The sequence below is a fragment of the Elaeis guineensis genome, chromosome 1, assembly GCF_000442705.2.
Source record: "Elaeis guineensis isolate ETL-2024a chromosome 1, EG11, whole genome shotgun sequence".
Lineage (NCBI taxonomy): Eukaryota > Viridiplantae > Streptophyta > Magnoliopsida > Arecales > Arecaceae > Elaeis > Elaeis guineensis.
Window position 1 is genome coordinate 86717436 of NC_025993.2, and position 6161 is coordinate 86723596.

Consider the following 6161-nt stretch of genomic DNA (forward strand, 5'->3'; position numbering starts at 1 on the left):
TGTGGCACATGAAAATGAGGTAAACTCCGAAACTCCTAGTGACTTTATATTTGAAGAACTTCATGAAGCTTTTTATGATTTAATTAATGAACTAAAAAAACTAGAGATAAAGAACAAAGATCTAAAATCAAAAAATCAATCTTTACTGAAACAAAATGAAAGTATTTTAATTGAAAAATCCACCCTGCTTCAAGAAAATCAAAATTTAAAGAATGAAATTGCCAAGCTAAAACCAATAGTTGAAAAATTTACCTTGAGTTCTAATAAACTTGATATGATTCTTGAAAATCAAAAGGCCGTGTATGATAAGGCTGGACTTGGCTATAACCTCTTGAAGAAATAAAAGTATCTGAAAAATATCTATGTAAACTCTTCAAGTAACAAGTTTTCTAATATTACTTGCTTCAAATATGGTAGAGTAGGACACAAGTCATACACTTGCTTCTCTAACAAATCTGTAAACTCAAATGTAAAGAAAATATGGGTTTCAAAAGGAACCATTATGACTAACCAAAAAGGACCCAAGAAAGCTTAGGTACCTAAAACAAAAACTTGACTTTTGCCTGCAGGTGTATCTAGCATCCCAAAGAGAAAACAGGAAATGGTATCTTGATAGCGATGCTCGAGACACATGACTAGTGATGAATCCCAATTCATCACACTTGATGCTAAGAATGGAGGGATGGTCACCTTTGGAGACAATGGTAAAGGAAAGATCATCGGTATAGGTAACATTGGTATCACTCCCTCCAAATACATTGAAAATATTTTGTTAGTAGATGGTTTAAAGCATAATTTACTAAGCATTAGTCAATTTTGTGATAAAGGATATAAAGTTATTTTTGAATCTTCTGTTTGCATTGTAACTAGTCCTATTAATGATGGCATTAAATTTGTTGGACATAGACATGGTAATGTTTATATGGTAGATTTGAATGATCTATCCAAGATAAACATGCAATGCCTAGTATCTTTGAATGCCAAGATTAATGAGACTAGTTGGCTTTGGCATCGTAGGCTTGCACATATTAGTATGCATTCACTTTCAAAACTCATTAAGAAGGAATTGGTCCTTGGTTTGCCAAAATTGAATTTTGAAAAGGATAGAATCTATGATGCATGCCAACTAGGTAAACAAACAAGAGTTTCATTTAAATCTAAAAATATTATTTCAACTTCTAGACCTTTAGAGCTATTGCACATGGATTTATTTGGACCTACTAGAACTACTAGTCTAGAAGGAAAACGATATGGTTTTGTAATTATTGATGATTTCTCTCATTTTGCATGGGTTTTCTTTTTGGCACACAAAGATGAAATTTTTCAAGTTTTCTCTAAATTTTATCGAAAAGTCACTAATGAGAAAAAAATTTTCAATTCAAAATATTCGAAGTGATCATGGAACTGAATTTGAAAATCAAGAATTTAAAAAATTTTGTGATGAAAAAGGAATAGGTCACAATTTTTCAGCACCTAGGACACCCCAACAAAATGGGGTAGTAGAAAGAAAAAATAGAACCCTAGAAGAAATGGCCCGTACCATGCTATGTGAAAGCAACCTTCCAAGATACTTTTGGACGGAAGCTATTAACACAGCATGTTACATTTTAAATTGTACTTTGATTAGATAAATTTTAAAGAAAACCCCCATGAGCTTTGGAAAGGAAGAAAATATAATATTGCATATTTTCATATTTTTGGTTGCCGATATTTTGTATTAAATAATGGTAAAGAAAGACTTGGAAAATTTGATGCAAAATCAGATGAAGCAATCTTTCTTGGTTACTCCTCCACTAGTAAAGCTTTTAGGATTTTTAACAAAAGAACCTTAGTAGTAGAGGAGTCAATACATGTTGTCTTTGATGAAACTAACGATCTTCCTTCAAGGAAGAATGAAGGTGTTGATGATGCAGATCCTCTTATAGAAGGAATGAAGGAGATCACTCTGAAAGATTCTATAATTCAAGATGATGAGGAACATGAAGACAAACAGGATGAGGAAGGTGAAGAACATCAAGAACAATCTCAAGGTACAAATGACCTATCCAAAGAATGGAGGTATGTTCACAATCACCCTAAGAAACTAATTATTGGTGATCCTATGCATGGGGTAAAAACTCATTCTTCAGTTAAAGATGCATTCAATCATTTTACTTTGTCTCTCATCTTGAACCTAAAACTATTGAAGAAGCTGAAAATGATTATAATTGGATTAATGCAATGCAAGAGGAACTTAATCAATTTGAAAGAAATAATGTATGGACTTTAGTATCAAGACCTAAAAATTATTCAATAATTGGCACAAAATGGATTTTTAGAAATAAATTAGATGAACATGGAAATGTAATAAGAAATAAAGCAAGATTGGTTGCTAAAGGTTATAATCAAGAAGAAGGAATTGATTTTGATGAGACCTTTGCACCTGTTTCTAGATTAGAGGCAATTAGACTTCTACTTGTATATGCTTGCTTCATGAAATTTAAATTATTTTAAATGGATGTCAAAAGTACCTTTTTAAATGGATACATTGCTGAAGAAGTCTATGTAGAACAACCCCCAGGTTTTGAAAATCATGCTTTTCCTAATCATGTTTTTAAATTAAATAAAGCTCTATATGGTTTGAAACAAGCACCCAGGGCTTGGTATGAAAGGCTAAGCAAATTTTTACTTAATAATAATTTTTCAAGAGGTAATGTAGACACAACCCTTTTCATTAAAAGAAATCAAGATGATATATTAGTTATACAAATATATGTTGATGACATTATCTTTGGGTCTACTAATGAATCTCTTTGTCAAGATTTTGCAAAGCTCATGCAGGGGGAGTTCGAGATGAGCATGATGGGAGAACTTACATTCTTCCTCAGACTCCAAATCAAACAAACAAAGAAAGGAATCTCCATCACCCAAAGCAAGTACACAAGAAAATTACTCAAAAGATTTGGAATGGAGAACTCCAAAGCAATTGGCACACCCATGAGCCCTTCATGTAAGCTTGACAAGGATGAAGAAGGTAAAAGTGTAGACTTAAAATATTATAGAGGTATGATTGGCTCTCTACTATATCTAACTGCTAGCAAACCTGATATTATGTTTAGTGTCTGTCTTTGTGCTCGATTTCAATCTAATCCTAAAGAATCTCACTTGAATGCTGTTAAAAGAATTCTTAGATATTTGAATGGTACTCAAACTCTAGGATTATGGTACTCTAAGGACTCACTAATTGATTTAATAGGATATTCAGATGCTGATTTTGCTGGATGTAGATTAGATAGAAAAAGCACTAGTGAAACTTGCCAATTTCTTGGATTTAACCTAATCTCCTGGTTTAGCAAGAAACAAAATTCGGTAGCACTGTCTATGGCCGAGGCCGAATATATTACAGCCGAAAGTTGTTGTGCTCAAATCTTATGGATTAAGCAACAACTCGAAGATTTTGGTATCAAACTTAATGAAACATCCATAAGATGTGATAATACTAGTTCCATAAATCTTACTAAAAATCTAATTCAGCATTCTAGGTCTAAACATATTGAAATCAGGTATCATTTTATAAGAGAACATGTTCAAAACCAAGACATAATTCTTGACTATGTTTGTACTGAAAAATAATTAGCCGACATCTTTACGAAGGCGCTAAGTGAAGATAGATTCTGTAAAATTAGGAGAGAACTAGGAATCCTTGATCCATCTACTTAAATGTCTCTCTAATCTCAAGGGTTCAATGTCAAAAACTCTTTGAACTCAATTTTCATCATTTCTCTTGGGCTTAAAAGTTCAAAATTATCATTCTCATAATTGATCATTGAGCAAATATCCTTCTCCTAAAGTTTTGAATTTTTCAAAAATTGTTCATCATTTTTTTTTTCTCTAAATTTCTGTGAACCATGAGTCGACCCCCTAGGGTCGACCCAATGGCAAACTTGTAGTTTTGGCCAAAATCTCACGGGCTCCTTCTTTTTTGTTGAAATCCCATTCTTTGAGCCGACCCATTCCACCGTCTTCTTCCTCCCTCCAAAACCTTAGGTCCCCTTCTTCTTCCTCTCCAAACCCAAGTCCTACCCCCAAGATTCTTCTCCTATCACCCCTTACACCTCAAACCGACCCTTAGGAATCGAGCTTTTCCCTTTTTCCTCTCTTGTTTGGAACGGATTGAGCGTGCCCTAGATTCTACCCTTCTCCTCCAAATCGGGGTATCACTCCTCCAAAAATCCCTATCCTTCCCCTAAAATCCCTCTATCTCTTCACACATTTGACCTCCTAAGACCCTTGCTTGCTCTGGTGGTGGAAATGGCTCCAAAAATGAAGCTCCCACAAAGAAGGAAGTCGGTCCGCGAGTTGGAAGAAGGCGTGCGCAGGAAGAGACAGGCTTCTTAGACCTCATCAGCTTCCATCCCTATTTCGACATCTGCTCCAGGTTCTTCTCGGTCTCCATTAAGCCCCAGTAAAATTTCCTTATCTATTAGAAAGGTAGAACCTGGGAAAAATGTAGATTTCAGATTTTTTGAAAAAGAGGTGTTCTCCATTGGTTCAAAAATCAAAGATCAAGGTTGGAGATTTTACTGCTCACTTAAAGAAATTACCTATGTGGATTTGGTTAGAAAATTTTATCTAAACTTGAGCTATGGCAATGGAACAGTAACATCCACTGTTAAGGGTATAGATATCTGTTTAGATCCTGTACTTTTGGGAGAGATTCTTCATTTACCCTGTGAGGGATACTCAAACATGGAACTCCCAGTCAAAGAAGAAGGAATTAATGTGATTTTAGGAGGAACCTTCTCGGGAAGCCTAAACAAACTAGAAGCCAAGATCCTTTCCATTGAGATGAGGATACTACATCAAATGGTAACAAAGCTTTTCTTCCTTAGAAGTGGTAGACATGACCTCCTCTCAGGCCGAGACATCTGCATCATGTTTCATGTGATTACCCAAACCCCCCTAAACCTCTCAGCATTAATGATAGAAGCCATAAGGGAAACCCTGAATAGATCCAAGGCACATCTGCCTTTCGGTATGGCCCTCACTTTGGTATTCAGGAGGTTTGGAGTTAGTTTTGAGGGAGAGGCAGCAGCTAGGCTTTCTCACTCTGACACCATCAACCAACATACTTTGCACCGCATGGGATTTACTAGGACTGATGGTGGTTGGACTAAAGGTGTAGAAGAGAGAGCTGAGGACAGAGCAGAGGACAGAGCTGAGGATAGAGCTGAGGAAGAAAGACCATCTTCACCTCTCCATGATATCAGGGCTGCATCTCCAGACATTCAGCTCATTTTAGATCCCGAGACTGGCCCATCAGAGTCTACTAGGAGGCACACTCCAGTCCAACAGTCAGACAGCAGAGCACATCCCTCAAAGATCAGATTGGCTGATGACCAGATTGAGATGATCTCTCAACATGTGGCTTCCTTACTTTCTCAACAGTGGGGCATTTCTGCTTTTGTACAGGAATCCACATCACATGATGTATTTGATCAGACTTTGATCCCTCACATCTCCACTATCTTTCAGATGATTTCAGATCAGTCAGTTCGCATTCAGCAGCTTGAGGGTTATATATTGAGACTGACTGGGAGGGTACTTGACTTGCAGGGGCAAGTGTTAGCTCTGGCACATCCACAGCCACAGGAGTGCATCACTGAGGTCTCAGACCTATCTATGGAGGCAGCCAGACTTAGAGGAGTTTTGGAGAGTGGATTTGATTTCCTGAGGAGAGAGATCAGAGGCTCTAGTGAGCATGCATCCACCCAGTTCACTACACTGCTACAGTCTGTTTCGAGAGCTCTGAACCTTCTAGACACCATCAGACTCTCTCTTGCAGTTCAGTCTGTTGCTTCTCAGCCTTCAGGATCATCTTACCCACCCACTCGTGCCGGCACCTCCACTCGTGGCAGAGGCAGATGAGGTAGAGGACGAGCCCTTGGTCGTGATCCTTCATCTCTCCACCCCATCTCCGATTCATCTGACTCTGATCCATCCAGTCATGATCTCTACTAGATCCTTGTAGTTAGTCTTGTCTTTAGTTTCATTCTAGGATCTATCTTTTGAGCCATGTAATGACGTTGACTGATTGACTTTTGCATTTTAGTATATGTATTGAAACAACTATGTGGTATCAGTCACTTTTTGATTATATATATATACTCTTTGACTTTCAA